This window comes from Aotus nancymaae, unplaced genomic scaffold (assembly GCF_030222135.1).
Source record: "Aotus nancymaae isolate 86718 unplaced genomic scaffold, 86718_ANA_hifiasm-v0.15.2.pri h1tg000088l, whole genome shotgun sequence".
In the NCBI taxonomy this organism is placed as follows: domain Eukaryota; kingdom Metazoa; phylum Chordata; class Mammalia; order Primates; family Aotidae; genus Aotus; species Aotus nancymaae.
In genome coordinates, this window is record NW_026988503.1 from 2,595,006 (window position 1) to 2,613,086 (window position 18,081).

General features: G+C 33.4%; 1 long non-coding RNA gene across 1 annotated transcript in view; it reads left to right on the forward strand.

The window, feature by feature from the left end:
• The first annotated feature begins 3,514 nt into the window (after window positions 1–3,514).
• Window positions 3,515–18,081, forward strand: part of LOC135271614 (uncharacterized) — a 168,536-nt gene continuing 153,969 nt past the window's right edge. The window contains exon 1 of the long non-coding RNA XR_010339731.1: window positions 3,515–3,593. This is a non-coding gene — a long non-coding RNA (uncharacterized LOC135271614). The remainder of the gene's footprint in view (window positions 3,594–18,081) is intronic.

Sequence of the window (18,081 nt, forward strand, 5' to 3'; positions counted from 1 at the left end):
TACCATATAAACGAATAGACACCTGAAATAGTTCCAAAAAATTGTGTTTTGTTCTTAATTTCCCAAAATTTATATTCTCAGTAACTGTGCTATAAATACAAATGACTTTTCACTGTTATGTAAGCATTTACAGATTTAATTATCCCTTTCCATCTGTGAGATAGTTATCATTTACCATTTTCACATTATGTTATCATTACCAATAATAAATTGACTATAAAGATTCAAATATACTAGCTGACTTAACTTTCTTTACTGAATTACCATTCATATTTTGATAAGTCTTTATAAATGAATGTACCACATACAGATAACATCTGATGATTGGTAGTACTAAATTGTTTCAGTCTGTGCTTTAGGGTGAAATTTGTTTGTGGTAATATAATTTTCATGCTTCAGAGTTCAATACAGAATAATATTTGAATGGTTTGGAAAATTATACAATTATATTTGCTTAATTAGGTCTTGTTTGATGTCCCTTATCTGAGTCCCGTTTTCTAAGAATATTTCATGGCATCTGTCTTTGATAGTTTAAGTATACTTTGTCCTAAGATACAGTTAGTTCTGCCTATACCTTAATGTGGCATCAACTTGTTTCTTTTAAAGGAAGAGAGCAGAGATTTTCACCCTAATAAAGTAGTCAAGACATCTTTGTTCACGTATTAATCAACCATTAGGTAGATTTCTATAAGATCAAATATCTTATTCTTTAAAATTAATCAGAAAATCATAACAAATAAACAATAAATATTGCAGCATTTATTAAAGAGTATCCATTGCATAGTATTGCAATCCTATGTTTTCATGAAATCTTCCATAGTGTTAATATTTGGGGGAAAATGCATGGCACTACTCCTAATTATAGAAGTTTGAGATGGTTCAGTAATTCCTATACCCATTCTCTGGTAGCTAAAGTGCAGATTATAATCAAGGCTCCGCCTGTTAGATGCCCACTCAGTGCTTTCAGATGGGATGAAGCCTTGTGAATCCAGAACTGAGATTAAAACCCATTCTTTTTTTTTTATTATTGCATTTTAGGATTTGGGGTACATGTGAAGAACATGTAAGACTGTTGCATAGGTATATACATGGCAGTGTGGTTTGCTGCCTTCCTCCCCATCACCTATATCTGGCATTTCTCCCCATGTTATCCCTCCCCAACTCCCCAGCCCCCACTGTCCCTCCCCTATTTTCCCCCCACAGACCTCAGCGTGTGATGATCCCCTCCCTGTGTCCATGTGTTCTTATTGTTCAACACCCACCTATGAGTGAGAACATGCGGTGTTTGATTTTCTGTTCTTGTGTCAGTTTGCTGAGAATGATGTTTTCCCGGTTCATCCATGTCCCTACAAAGGACAGGAACTCGTTTTTATGGCTGCATAGTATTCTATGATGTATATATGCCACATTATCCCTGTCCAGTCTATCATCAAAGGGCATTTGGGTTGGTTCCAGGTCTTTGCTATTGTAAACAGTGCTACAATGAACATTCTTGTGTATGTGTCCTTATAATAGAACGATTTATAATCCTTTGGATATATACCCAGTAATGGGATTGCTGGGTCAAATGGAATTTCTATTTCTAGGTCCTTGAGGAATCGCCACACTGTCTCCCACAATGATTGAACTAATTTACACTCCCACCAACAGTGTAAAAGTGTTCCTATTTCTCCACATCCTCTCCAGCATCTGTTGTCTCCAGATTTTTTAATGTTCACCATTCTAACTGGTGTGAGATGGTATCTCAATGTAGTTTTGATTTGCATTTCTCCAATGACCAGTGATGATGAGCATTTTTTCATATGTTTGTTGGCCTCATATATGTCTTATTTGTAAAGTATCTGTTCATATCCTTCACCCACTTTTGAATGGGCTTCTTTGTTTTTTTCTTGTAAATCTGTTTTAGTTCTTTGTAAATTCTAGATATTAGCCCTTTGTCAGATGGGTAGATTGCAAAAATTTTTTCCCATTCTGTTGGTTGCCAGTTCACTCTAATGACTGTTTCCTTTGCTGTGCAGAAGCTGTGGAGTTTGATTAGGTCCCATTTGTCTATTTTGGCTTTTGTTGCCAATGCTTTTGACATTTTAGTCATGAGTCGTAGCCTATGCCTATGTCCTGAATGGTTTTACCTAGATTTTCTTCTAGGATTTTTATGGTGTTAGGTCTTATGTTTAAGTTTTTAATCCATCTGTAGTTAATTTTAGTGTAAGGTGTCAGGAAGGGGTCCAGTTTCTGCTTTCTGCACATGGTTAGCCAGTTTTCCCAACACCATTTATTAAACAGGGAATCCTTTCCCCATTGCTTATTTTTGTCAGATTTGTCAAAGATCAGATGGTTGTAGATGTGTGGCATTGCCTCCGAGGTCTCTGTTCTGTTCCATTGGTCTATATCTCTGTTTTGGTACCAGTACCATGCTGTTTTGATTACTGTATGTAACCTTGTAATATAGTTTGAAGTGAGGTAGTGTGATGCCTCCAGCTTGGTCCTTTTTGCTTAGAATTGACTTGGCTATGTTGGCTCTCTTTTGGTTCCATTTGAAGTTTAAGGTGTTTTTTTCCAGTTCTGTGAAGAAGGTCACTGGTAGCTTGATGGGGATAGCATTGAATCTGTAAATTACTTTGGGCAGTATGGCCATTTTCACAATATTGATTCTTCCTAACCATGAGCATGGAATGTTTCTTCATCTGTTTGTGTCCTCTCTTATTTCGTTGAGCAGTGGTTTGTAGTTCTCCTCGAAGAGGTCCTTTACATTCTTTGTTAGTTGTATTCCTAGGTTTTTTATTCTCTTTGTAGCAATTGTGAATGGCAGTTTGTTCTTGATTTGGCTCTCTTTAAGTCTGTTGTTGAAAACCTTGGATAATCAGAGGCATCACTTCATCCCTTTCACTGTCGGTCATTTTATTACTGACTCCGAGGAACATCAACATATTGTCACATTCCGTGACCCCCATTGCGTAGAGGTCACTGAGGAGATTGGCACATGCTATCCTGCCCATCAGGATAGCATGTAAGGGTCGTCTACGATTGTGTAATTGTAATATGTGGTTTGAACCAAGGAAAGCCCACCCTGCCTCAAAGGAATGACAGAAGTATCCATTCCAAAGTCAAGAAACTGCTCATCTTCCTGGAAGTGGTGCTCCTGTAAAGATTCCAGCAATTTCGGCAGGACATCTTGGGGCACTTTGCAGCCTGTGCCCTTCAGTTCAGTTAATCTGGTTAGCCAGAAGCTCTTGTCCAGTTTGTAACTTTCCAGGTTAAAGGACTCCTGCGTTGACATGGTTCTGAGGCCCGCTCTCCTCACAGCTCAGCTCCTGCCCTCCCTCTGCCGGTTGGCTGGGTTCTTTAAGGAATTCACCGGCTTGCTTTGTGCCCTCCGCCTCCTCCGGAAAAGGGCCGTGGACTGCTCCCAGAATGCACCGGGCGCGGCCGGGCTCCCTTAAGCGTCGCCTGAATAAAAAGGCCTGGGCTTGGACGCCACAGGGGCTCGCCTGGCTCCGCTGGGCCCTGCGGGAGCCAGGCCTCCACGCTCCCAGATTAGAACCCATTCTTAACACGATGTGTCAGCAGAACAGAGGAACAGCGTCTGGTGGCAGGTTCGTTTTTCATGGCAATGCACTTTAGTGGAAGGAGTAGCAGCATGCTCTACATAGATTATTCATTAGATGTCAATTTGGGAGTGGCTTCTTCTGCTTTCTTTTCTTTCCTTTTCTGAAACCTGTTCTAACTTCCTTTATGTCAATAATGTGAATTTTCTGACATTCCCCCATGAAGTCGTGTTTGTTTACTTAGTTTTGGTTGCTTTTAACAAAGAACCCTGAAAAGTATAATTTCTCTACGATATCTTATACAAGCACCTCTGATACAAAACAGACTTAAAGCTTTTATTCTTACATAAATAAGTCTAATTATACAGTTATTAACTAATATAAAGTCGAGCCTGGCATCCTTCTATATGTAGATGGTGTGTAGTTTAAAAGTCAGAGATCATTTATTTTTTGAATGCTTTAAAAATTTGTACGTATTTCAATTAAAGTTAGTCAAGAATTTTAAATATATTTCTCTGTGATTGCGTAAGTTACATTGCATGTATCATAGCTAATTATGTGACATAAATTATATACAGCTATCCTCAATATTCATGAGATACCTGTTCCAGGATCTCCTCAAGGTCCAGATATAAAACAGTACAGTATTTGCATATAGCCTATGCACATCTTCTCATACACTTTAAATTATCTCTATAATACTTATAATACTAATATAATGTAAATGCTGTATAATTGTTGTTATACTGTATTGTTTAGGGAATGATGACAAAGAAAAAATGTCTGTGCATATTCAGTACAGAGACAACCACGCTCTTTTTTGCCAAATATTTTCAATCTATGATTGATTAAACTTATAGATGCAGAACCCATGAATACTAAGGGTTGACTGTATTTATAAATGTAAGCTTGGCTGCCTTTCTTCTTTTCACTTTGTTTTAAAAATATAGGACCAGAGCTTTCTCAACTGTTGTGAGGAATATAAATTACCCCTACTCTTTGGAAATTTGAAGTCTATAATGTTAAGTAATATGCGTTCAGTTGTTACAAATCTAACAAGAGATAGAAAAAACTGAGGCTATCACATGCTTCTTTGCATGGAGTCTAAAACCCTAATGGATTAGAAGATTTGCTTAGAATCTCACTATGGAGGGATATGTTCATGAAAGGGGTTGAGTGGTTTAAAATATAGGAGGTAGACTTCTCCCTAAGCCTACAGAAGTATTTTATAGGTTGTCCTAACATTTATGGAAGGTTATGTTGTCTATTTTCCAGAGATGGCTAAATTCATTATTGAATAGTTCATTATGAGAGGAAGATTCATAAACGAACAAGCGTGCAAACTTTTACCTTTCTAACTGGGATTTTAATTCAACTTACTTTAAAGAATAAACATTTCATTGACACACACACAGAGAGAGAGAGAGAGAGAGAGAAAGAGACAGACAGAAACTATTTCTAAACATGGAATTTCAACTAGAAGAATCATACCTACTTGCCTCTCAAAGTTTAGATTACTGATGATGGAGTCTTAGAAAGTGTCTGTGCTCTTTGAAAGGATATTATGGGAACATAATAAAATGTATTTATTTCTTATTTCTCTTTTTTGTCTTCCCTAAAATTTTTTATGTATGAGTGAAAAATCTACTCAGACCTGAACTAGTTATAGCAGCAAATTCAACTTCCACTAATTTCTCAAGAATGTTAGATGCTTTTGAATTTTCTCATAAATTATAGAAATACTAATTGGATTTTTTGTTTTTGCCAACTCAATAATGCACATTTATTACCTACTGGCTTTTAAGAAAGAATGTTCAAACATATCAAAATGTTTTATTGTTTATAGTTGATATCTATATCAAATATATTTAAATTTTATATTTCTAATATCATTGTAATAGAAAAGAAGCTTAATTTTAGTGCCTGAGATTATAAAAATAAAAATGTATTTACTATAAAACAAATACATCTCTGCTCCTCTGATTCTAGCAAAAAGAATATACCATATCATTTTTGATTTAACAGATGAACTATTGAAAAAACCAATTGTTAATAAACTGTCTGTCATATTATCTTCTATAAATATTTAAGTGTGAGGGAATCTGAAATATATTTCCAAGTTTCTTAATCAAATTCTTAAAATTTTTGTCACTGAGATCATACTTTGATAATATCTTTAGTGTCAAGAGATATAAAAGTGAGTATTAGAAATAATAAATAGGGATAAGCTCATCCAATTTGACATATTAGTAATTGACAATAACTCTTGAAGTGTTTTGGACAGTTTTCCAAGCCTGGAATAAAAATTCATTAGAATGTCTGACTACATTATAATGTTCTTGCATAATTTGTTAAATGGCTTATGTTGATAAGATAAAAAAAAAATGAATATAACTAGAAATGTTTGACCTCCTTTAGTGTTTGAGTATTATATGTTGGTACTATAACTCAAAGGAAAATACCTACAGAATCCTCTCATTTGAGCCTCTCAAATGCATGTGGCATTGATCCTTAGTAATCGTTCAATATAAGCATTCCTGAAACACTAGGAAAATTCCAAAGTCTTAACAAACCAAAATACATTGTAACAGAATTGTTTTAATTAAATTCATCAAATAAGTAGTCACTTTCATTTCTTCCAGATATTTCAGTATAACACTGATGTGTAATTGAAAGGTACAATTTTCATTGTGCTTACTGTCTGCTGGTCGTCCACTATGAATAATAGTTCCACATCATGTGGTAATATAGTTCATAAAAAACAGCACATAATTTTATTTTTAATGTTATTTTGTCTAGTTTTCAGGTAAGGTAGAATCACTGAAAAAGAATTAAATGCAAAATTTAAAACTAAATATCACCTAGGTAGAATTATTACCAACAATTTATGTTTTTATTTTTTGTGTTTGTTTTGCCATTTTCAAAATTTTCAAAAAATTTTGCTATTTTTGAAATCAGATTATATATTTTGGATTAGTTATTTTAAAATCTTCCTTCTAGATTACTTATTAAATAAACAAAATGTTAAAAATACAAAACAAATATTTTAAAAATATTTTTAAATAAGAAAAGAGGCATATGGTCCAATATAAAATTGAAAGATAAAAAATATAATTACTAGGACTCTTTTATAAGAAAGAAGACTTGAAGAATAAAATAAAACCCAGTCTCTGAATTAACAAAGAATTGTGTGTAGTATTTTTTAGCCAATGGATAAATAACTCTATAAATAATCTAAATTATTTATTACAGATATAATAGAAAAGTATTTTATAAGTTTTAACAAATTAAATTATACTATTCAAATTTGGAGTATAGACAAGGATTGAGACATATACTATTAATGGAGGTGGAAGGCAGAGCTAATGGTGAAGCTAAACAAGGCCAAGTTTGTCTTCCATTTCAAGAATTCACTTTTGTAACATATGTTTACATTCTTTATTCTAATCTGAAATTGAATGAAGACAAGCTCACAAATTAATTTCACAAATATTCTTTCCAAAAATATGTTTATTAATTCCTTTATCTGTTAAGGTTCTATTGTATGTAATTTCTTGAGAATTATATATTTGTGGTTGGTATATGTGTGATTCCCTGAATAGATAGGCACACCGTTTATGTCTATCACATATAAATGAGATGGTTACCTGAATACAGAAGTCTCAGATCAAAAAATTTTGCCCTAAATTCTGTAGTGATTGATAGATTGCTAAATTTTTCTCCCATTCTGTAGGTTGTCTGTTCACTCTGATAAAAGTTTTATTTGGTGTGCAGAAGCTCTTTAGTTTAATTAGGTCCCATTTGTCAATTTTTTGTTTTTCTTGAACTTACTTTTGGCTATTTCATCATAAAGTCTTTGCCCATGGCTGTGTCCTGAATGGTACTGCCTCAATTTTCTTGGGTTTTACATTTAAGACTTTATCCATCTTGAGTTAACTTTTGTATGAGGTTGTAAGGAAGGGATCCAGTTTCAATTTTCTGCATATGGCTAGCCAGTTCTCCCAACATCATTTATTAAGTAGGGAATACTTTCCCCATTGCTTGTTTTTGTTGGGTTGTTGAAGATTAGATGGTTGTAGATGTGTGGTTTTAGCTCTGCGTTCTTTATTCCCTTCCATTTGTCTATGTGCCTATTTTTGTACCAGAACCATGCTGTTTTGGTTACTGTAGCTTGTAGTATAGTTTGAAGTCTGGTAGCATGATGCTTCCAGCTTTGATCTTTTTGCTTAGGATTCTCTTGGCTGTGCAAGCTCTTTTTTGGTTCCATATGAATTTTAAAATAGTTCCTTCTAATTATGGGAAGAATGTCAATAATGATATAATGGGAATAGTATTGACTCTACAAATTGCTTTGGGCAGTATGGCCATTTTCACAATATTGGTTCTTCCTAACCATGAGTATGGAATGTTTTTCCATCAGCTTGTGTCCTCCCTGATATACTTAAGAAGTGGTTTGTAGTTCTCCTTAAAGATGTTCTTCACTTCCCTTGTTAGCTGTATTCCAAGATATTTTATTCTCTTTATGGCAATTGCAAACGGGAGTTCATTCATTATTTGGCTTTCTGCTTGCCTGTTGTAGGTGTATAGGAATGCTTGTGATTTCTGCACATTGATTTTGTATCCTAAGACTTTGCTGAAGTAGCTTATCAGCTTAAGAAGCTTTTGGACTGAGTTAATGGGGTTGTCTAGACATAGAATCATGTCATTTGCAAACAAAGACAATTTGACTTTCTCTCTTCCTATTTACATATGATTTATTTCTTCATCTTGCCTGATTGCCATTGCATGCCAGTCTGAATGGTGATTATTAAAACGTCAAGAAATAACAGATGCTAGCGAGGTTGCAGAGAAATAGGAACATTTTCACTCTGTGGACAGGAATGTAAATTAGTTCAACCATTGTGGAAGACAGTATGGTGGTTCCTCAAATATTTAGAACTGGAAATACTATTTGACCTAGCAATCCCATTACTAGGTATATACTCTAAGGAATATAAATCATTCTGTTATAAAGATACACACACACAAATTTCACTGCAGTACTATTCACAGTGTCAAAGACATAGAATTAACCCAAATGCATCAATGATAGACTAGATTAAGAAAATGTGGTACATATACACAATGGAATACTGTGCAGCCATAAAAAGGAATGAGGTCGTGTCTTTTGCAGGGGTATGGATAAAACTGGAAGCCATTATCCTCAGCAAACTAATGCCAAAACAGAAAATCAAACACCACATGTTCTCGCTTATAAGTGGAAGCTGAACAATGAGAACACATGGACACAGGGAGGGGAACAACACTAACTGGAGCCAATTGAGGGAGGTTGGCAGGGGAGAGCATTAGGAAAAGAGCTAATGCATGCTGGGCTTAATACCTACGTGATGATTGATCTGTGCAGCAAACCACCATGGCACATGTTTACCTATGTAACAAACCTGCACATCCTGCATGTTCACTGGAACTCAAAAAAAAAAAAAAACAATAAAATCATTATTTAAAAAAATTCTATAGTGATTGCTTCATTTTCTTCTGAAGATTTGTGAAACAGAAAAGCAATGACCAGTTTAAAGAAAATAAGATTTTTTGTGTCCAAATTTTTGTTATTCTTGAAATTCAAAAGGTGGCAGGATTTTTTCTAAAGAAATACTTGTTGGCTGTTATTTTTTTCCAGAAATCAGAATCAGAATTTTAATGTACATATTCAGTATGTTTTTAACTCAGTAAGTTTTTAGCCATTATGGATTTTATGACAGTGAAGATTTTATGTTTTTCTTTGACTGCTCTATCTCCTTTTCTTTTATTGTCATTTTACAAATTTTCTTTCTTCTTATGGCTTTTTTTTTCCAGATTCAAGGAGATTGTGTATTCTTTCAACATAGTAACTACATAAACTTATAAAGTTGTTTTTTTCATTTTTTATTAACAAAGTATTTTTTAATATTTGTTTGCCCTTTTATTTTATTTTATTTTTTAAATTCTCTAGCTCTAGTTTCCAAAGGCAATAAAAGTTTTGAAAACAGTAATCAAGGACTATCAACAGAGTAGAGGGTGCAAGCTGCAGTATCCCAAACCCAGTGCCAATATCAGCAAGCAAGCTACTGAATCTGGTGCCCAGAAGTGGCAGTAGAGTCTTCTGTCATGCAAATTTCTTGTCATTCAGATGATACAGCTCCAAATCTAATTATCTACCAATTACCCTATAAGTTATGTATAGTTTTACTAACAAACATATTTTATCCTAAAATTGTTCAGTTTTTGTTTTTGTTATTTGCATCTGAGACCTAACTCATTTAGGAAAGCAGAAATATTTGCTCCTTGCCCTCTTTCTTTTATTTTCTCATGTATTCTGTGTTATATATCTTTGACTTATATTCTAATAAACGAGTTTATGGATGATGTATTATTGCTACCATTTTAAAGATTTGTTAGTTATAGCTACTTTTCTTTCATTTTTAAAAAATAATCATTGTTATTCTTTAATCTTTTTAGATAAAATTATAATTGTTAATGTTTATATATAATTATCATCAACATACAAATTCTGAAGGTTTTTCTGGTAAGGAGGTAAATATTTTATATAAAGAAAGCCCCCTAGAATCATATCACAAGGACCTTCTGGAAAGAATAGGACCAGGTGCTTTCTCCATGGTAACTGCCCCAAATAGAAGTTCTATTTATAGAGACCCTGTCTGTTCAAGATAATCTATATTAGTTGAGCTCTAGTCTAATTTCTATGAACCACTGAATTGGTTTAACCATTTATTGTCCTTTTAACTGCCTTTGATTTCTGAGCCCTATATGTTTACTTTTATCAGTTCATGTATTTTTTTATTACAGGTCCCTGGCATCTCTCCTTACGTTCCTCATATTTTATATTGTGGCCTTACTTACAACTTATTTCATTGGCTGTTCTTCCCAAATACTTTTTAGGCTTGCAATTCAGCCATTCCAAATGTGCTCTAATAATCACCTGCATTTGACTGTTCTAAATTAGCCAAATTACTCTCTACTTTTCAATTATTTCTAATAGTTATACTTATTATACTATTCAACACATCTATAATACATTTCCATTCTTCTAATTAAAGGTGATAATTACTTTTGTTCAAAATTAATCCAACATATATAACAAGAAAAATGTCCATACTATTAATAGGCATTAAGTATACATTGTGGTTTCTTTAATAGTCATATGGGAAATTTACACTGGCTTTTTGTTTATAGCTATAAATAAATGATGTGAAATAACACTGGCTCTAAAGAGACAGAATTTATTCAAACTCCATTATCCTATTAGTATTGGTAATGTTTAAGGAAGCTGTTTGAGTCTTATTAAATTCTCAAAGCTCTGTGGTTCCATATCTCTGAAATGGTAATTAAATTGATTGAAATCATTCAATCTTGATTGTAGATTCCTTTATATTATTTAAAGTTTCAACCAATAAGCCCACATAATAATTAATTATACAATAGTTATATTTTTTTAATGTACAGAATTATATAATTGATTATTCTTTTTGTCCTTGCATCTGTGAACTCTATTTTCAACAAATAACATATCAACCAGATTGATCCTTCTAAATGGCAATAGATCTCATTATTCACCTACTCAAGATTCTCCAGCACACTTCCATCATTATCAGATTACCAATCAAATTCTCAATGGTCTATGAAGCCCTTTACGATCTTTTCACCACTCTCTCTCTATTTTAGGCACAGTAGTATCTTTACTATTATTCCTTTAATATGACAGGGCCCTACCTCAAGGTCTTTTCCTTTCCTGTTCACTCTTGGCTTTTTCTGAAAGTTCTTCCTTCAGATAGATTCATGAGCATGACTTATGTCTTAATCTCATCAGGTCTTTGTTCAAGTATTTCATACTTTGTGGATTTCTATGTATTTTGGAAAATACCAAGTCATTGGGATTTTCTCTGGAAGAGAGTTTTATTTATTCTGTTTCTTTCATGGAGAGAAACATCACAGAACCCTTCCATCCTAGTTTATGTAATTTGACTCCAGGTTTTGCCTAAAAGCTGAATCTGGTTATTTAAAAGGTTGAACATTTTTTGAATAAAGGATTGCCTGTATACATTAACTAAACACAAAATAAAGAGCTGTTAAACACATATAATTTTAACAAAATAAAAGAAAAAATGACTAGAGAGATAATGCTAATTAGAAAAGAGAGCTGCTAAAATATGGTGCATCATTAGCCAGGAATGGTGGTGCGTGCCTACAGTCTCAGTTACTAAAGAGGCTGAGGCTGTAAGATTACTGGAACCCAGAAGTTCAAGACCAGCCTGGGCAACATAGTAAGACCTTGTGTCTAAAAAGGAAAAAAAGATTGTGTGTCAAAAGGGGTGTGAACAATAAACTAGCTTTCTCAGAGCCCTTGAGAGATCCAGGTGCCAAATGTTGTTTCCAAAGGATGAGAGTACAATAGTAACTGAAAAAGTAATTTGAAATTTTTAATATTGAAAACGTGTTCCATCTCTATATCCAGTGTCCAAGCAATTGGACTTCTATACCCCTAGGTGGTAGAAAACAAGTGTTATTGGGGAATTTAAGTGACCCAAAAGGACAAGATTTCAAGCTTTGGTATTTTAGAGTTAATTAACCTAAAGCAAAACTTGATGATTGATAAGGAACGTTAAGTTACTAAGTTCTTAATTGCTTTTCTGTGCTATTTTATTCTTATATACCAGCAGTTAATTCATGATAACCAGACAGGTTAGGAAAGTTTGCAACACAAAATAATGAAGGATGGATATCAAAAAGCAATTACCCTAGAAGAAACAGATATAATACATGAAATAAAAGAAAATTTAAATAAATACCACTCTAATTAGGATGTTCAATAAATTTCCAGGAAAGATTGCATCTATAATAAAGAAAATATTTGAAGAAAATCTGAGAAAATTAATTCTGGAAAAATATAACTATAGATATTTATGTGAAATAACTGGGAACTGTAGAAAATTAAGTTGTAGAAAATTACTGTAGAAAATTACCTTTCCCCCCCCTACTTTCTCCCAGAAAGTAGGGAGGAAAAAGAGAGAAGGAAAAAACATAAAAGAAAATGTAAAGAAAATTTTCAGGAAATCCAACATCTGATTTATACAATTCTCTATAACTTATAAAAATAGAGAAAATTGAAGGAAGAAGAAAATCTGCAAAACGTTAGTTGAAATCTTCAAGAGAAAAAGTATAGTACTCTCCAGATCAGATTTTATACATTAAATAAACAAATGAACACATACCTCAAGGTACATTTTCATAGATTGTAGTAAAATTGGGGAAATAGTAACACCTACAAGCTGCTAGACAGAAAAACAAAACCAAACAGTTTATCTACAAACAAAATGGCCTCAGACTTTTTGAGGAGCTACATCAGCCACTGGAGGGCAAGGGAGCAAGGCTTTCATGTTTCTCAGGGATCCTGTCTCTTCAACTCTGAAATGTATAACTTCCTAAGCTACCAATTGATTAAGACACTATAAAACATTTTTCAGAAATGCCAGGACTTCCCACGTATCCGCTCCTCTGAAATTATTGGCATGTGTTTTGAGGAAGACCTGTAACTGGGACTGGAGTCAAAGGCAGCCTGAAGAAACGTGGTTCACAGCAGAAACAGAGGGCAAACAGTTTAGATGAAGCAGGAAAGTGAAAAGGTGTGTTTTAGGAAGACGGTGTCAAGGGTCAGACTTAATAAAATACTGGAGATGTAACTTAAACATTTCTAAAAGTTCAAATGAGATATAATAAACAAATAATACAAAGACAACAAAAGACCACAAAAACATTAAAAATGCAATTAATTTAATAAAATAGAAAAGCCCAAATGCAATTATAATACATTAATATTTCTAAAGGCATGCATAATCAAATAAAGTTAATTTTAACTAAAATATGGCTAGAAAAATACTGAGAAAATTCACGACAGGCCTTATGGGTGAAGGAGGGGAAAGGGAAAAACCACATTTCATCTCTTATAGCAAGGGGGCAATAAGGTCTAACATGGAGTATTAAACAACACAGTGCACATATTAAAAACATGAAGGTAACTGCTGAACAATGTTTAAAAGTGAGTGTATTTGAGAAGCAGGGATGGGGTGAAGGTGGCATTGGGAGCATGGGGAAATAAGCAAGTAACATTTTTAACTATATTCTTTTGGTACTTCTTAAACATATTTTGCTAAGTTATAAACTATTTTCATTAAACTTTTTTTTTCTGGTTTAAAGAAGCATTAAATCTGATACTCCTGTGATTTTTTTATGGACTTGTAGAACTCAGGATTTACTTATAAGATTTATTTTCATTTTAGACAACGAAATACTACCAGAAATATATTGGAAGGAGCCATTTATGTAGCCTAGTGAAATAAAACAATCAATCAATCTCTCTCTCTCTCTCTTTCTCTCTCTCTCTCCCCCTCTCCCTCCGTCATACTTGGCTCTGAAAATCACTTTACTTGTTTGATGATTTCTACTCCTACTTACCATTTGTTTTATTTTTTGCAGTATTTGCAGTATTTCATTCCCATTCTTTTTTTTTTTTTTTTTTTTTTTTCCCTGAGACAGTCTCACTGTTGCCCGGGCTGTAGTACAATAGTGTGATCTCAGCCAATTCTCCTGCCTCAGCCTCCCAAGTAGCTGGGATTACAGGCATGTGTGACCATGCCTAATTTTATATTTTTAGTAGAGACAGAGGTTTCAACATGTTGTTCAGGCTGGTCTCGAACTTCTGATCTCATGTCATCCACCTGCCTCAGCCTCCCAAAGTGCTGGGATTACAAGCGTGAACCTCACATGGAATGAATGGCCTCATTCCCATTCTTTTAACTTTTATGTTTCTTGTCATTTTGTATTTGATGTGTCATTAACAAACTGCCTTTGTTTTGTAACCACTTTAAGATGCTTCAGTTTTGTATTTTACAAGGGAAATTTAAATCATTTGCATTGATGGCGATAAATAATCTATTTGGTTTTATTCCTTCTCTTCATTTTAGATTTACTATTGTTAATTATTTATTGTTATATTTTCATTTACTATTTCATCATGCTTGTTTTGTTGGTTATGTTTCTTTTCCCTCCTTCTCCCCTGCCAAATTCAGCTTACTAGTTGTCTGAAACCTTTTTGGGCCACCTTGGGATCTTTGCTCTTTATCTGGCCAAAGCTGGAACCTTGGCTTTCCCTAGCCAGCCTTCAGAAGGTCTGTGGTATCAGCTTGTGAGAACCATAGAGATTCCCTCTGTCTTTATGTGCATACTTGAGTATTTCTCAGTCTAAAAACATAGGAGCAGAAAACATTACAGGATTTTTTTCCCGTAAGATGTTTCCTTTGGGAAATTCTTTTTCTTTGTATAGACAAATTTTTATGAACATTTTTTAGTTTTAGGATGGAGTAGCATGTGTAGATGTGAGAATGTGAGTATTCTTTCCTAAAACTGCCTTCATAAAGGAGATGGAGATCAGAGGATGGTGATTTCAGAAACGACCTAGAGGCATATCTTCCTCTGATGCTTGCATCGGACTGTAAAATGAACCAGACTGAAAGTTCCAAAGTTCCAATTATATTGCTTGCCTGATTTCCATATGCAGTATTACTGAGGACTTTATTATCTGATTCTGTGATAAAGATTATCCAGTGAATTGTACAGTTGTGGAGGTTTTGAATGGAGGCCAAATAGGACAAGACCAAGATCAGTGGGTGGGAATTAGTCTGATTTTAGTTTTTCTTCATGGGAGTAAATGCATAAAAAATAAATCACTCTGCCTCTCAGAGGGTTAGTATTACAGTGTTAAAATACTGGAATCTAGAAGAAAACCATCTGTGGTGAAAAACATTGATTAGCTGTGTGACCTTGAATAAATTTAAACTTTCTTTGTCTCAGTTTATCTGTAGAATATTGATAATATTTTTGCCTATTTGTGGAATTTTTATGCAGCTTAACAAATGGTACCATGTAACATGATTACAACAGGGCTTGACACATTAATAATATATTTTAGCTGTCATTTATTCTATGAACAAACTCCACTATGTTCTATACTATGATGTTTATCCTGCAGAACTTCTAATTATATATATTATTAGTATTTTAGTTTTTAATCTTTGATTTTTCCATCCTCAAGTTTTTAACTGTTACCTTCTCAATGAAGCCTCTCCTGACCACTCTTTAAAATTGCATCTCTCTCTCCATGTTGTTTAATCCCTTCTCCTGCTTTAATTTTCTCCTTAGTATTTAATGCCTTGTAGTATACCTACCTTATAATGTTCTTATTTAACTTTACTATGATCTGCTCCCATTAGAACAATTTCTGTATGATTTGCTACTGTATCTACAGTTCCTATAATATTGATTGGTACACAAATTGAGCAAAATAAGTATTTTTAATTTAATTAAATTATTAAGTTTAAATTCTGCATTTATTCCTAAAGAGTCTTATCTAAAAATAGAAATGAAAGGATCAATAAAAGACAGCTGATTTCAGGACAAATACAAGAAAGAGAAGAAAGCTGTCGATGTTCATATTTTGAACGATTAGAAATTAGACTCGACATTAATGAATCATGTTAGGAACTTGCGAAACTCATGTGAGTCCTAGATTATGGATTCAGGAAATGGTCAGATTTTATATATGATATTAACTTTTAAAATTATTTTTAATTTAATTCATATATATTTATCTCATAATGGTTGCTACATACAGAGTTACTTTATACTGTTATCTCCTGGCCTCTACTCTCTGTGTTAAGAGATGTGTCTTCCTGTAGTAAATCAGTGCAGAGTGAGCCACAGCTGCTGACATGAAGCAGGACTCAAGAGAGAAAATGATGAACTTCAGAAATGTAGAGAAGTTATCTTAGAACAAGGTGAGATGAGCTGACAACCGAGATGGGTTTTTGGAAAGTGTTAGCCTTCTCTTATTCATAAAGTTAACTTTGGCAATTGTTGCCCATCTGTTGTATGGAGTCCAGGAGCCACATTTTGCTTCTTGTTGGCCAACAGCATTTCACATTGATGCACTGGGAGCCGGGATCACATTTATGGCCTCTGAAAGGGTTCTTCTTAAGTTTTGTACTTTCCTGTGGTGAAATTCCTGCCTTGTGTCTACAGGGTTCCAAATGTTGTCTTGTATCTTATACTATTTCTGCCTTGTATTCTTGTGTATCTATCTTGTATTCCTTAGTTTGTATTCATGAAGCCAGTTCAAATTAACATGAGAAGGGTTTTCTTTTCATAGGATATTAGGAATAAAGCATATGTGTAAACATATAGAAATTCATGTATTTACTTAAGGAAAATGAACTAATGAAAAAATGCTAGAAACATTTTGTTCTAGAAAAAGCAAGTGGTTATAACAATAATGTAAAGTTTAGGAAAAAAATTTAAATTTGAAAATGAATAAAAACTAGAATGTATGTTTTGAAATCTCTGTGGACCCAGAGGAAATATACTGTCACAAATCTTTCATTTGAATTATTGAAAATATAATTGCCAAAGTTAGTCACAGAGCTAGATTAGTCCTAAAAATGGAAGAGTGGTGTCTGTCTATACCATATAAAAATAAAGTCACATAGTAAAAGAGCAGAAAAAAAGGGACCATTGGCCAGTCTAAGAGAAAAAGCAAGCAAACAAATACAAAGTAAAGGATTTGTGTCTTTTTTTTTTTTTTTGTACTTTAGGGTCTGGGGTACATGTGTAGATCATGCAGGATTGTTGCGTAGGTACACACATGGCAATGTGGTTTGCTGCCTCTTTTTTGAACTTTGAAATCCTTAGGAGAAAAAAGAGACAACACATTTCCTATTTATTTTATATTAAGAAATATTAGAATACCACATTTTATATACCACATCAATGTAATATGAAGAAAACATAAAAGCATCAAATCAGTGTATGAATTGGGCAGCTTTTCCCTTAATAGCAAGTTGTTCATAAATTCAGTTTTATATTGTTTTGTCTTTGATTTCTTGTGTTGCTTATCTTTTAATTTCATAAAAAGTTATTTTCATTAAACCTACCAGTGTTTTATGCATCCTTTATTGGATATTAAATTATTTTTAATTTTTTTAATATAAATACACATGTATTTGTATATATACATATATGAAAATAAATCATTATGATCACTAGCTGCAGCCATGACTAAGTGTAGTAGAAATCATCAGCCTCAGGTTTAAGTAACTGTCAATGAGAAACATTGAGATAATGATGTATTGCTGATACAGTTGTTTTCAGAATTCATATACAGTTAGTCATTATATTTTGTGTGGTAAGAAACTAATACATTAGAAAATATGTTTTTGACCAGAATCCATAAAATGTAAACTAAAAATATTTTTTGATCTAGTCAACAGGGTTGAATTTTTAACTTTGCGTACTAGAAATAAACAAATAACTCTTGTAAACTTGAGAGATTTGTTTGAATATTTAATCCCCAAGTAAAAAAAATATCTGAAATCATTCCTTCTTTCATGAAACAAATTCCTTCTTTCATGAAACTAAAAATTTAAAGTTACTG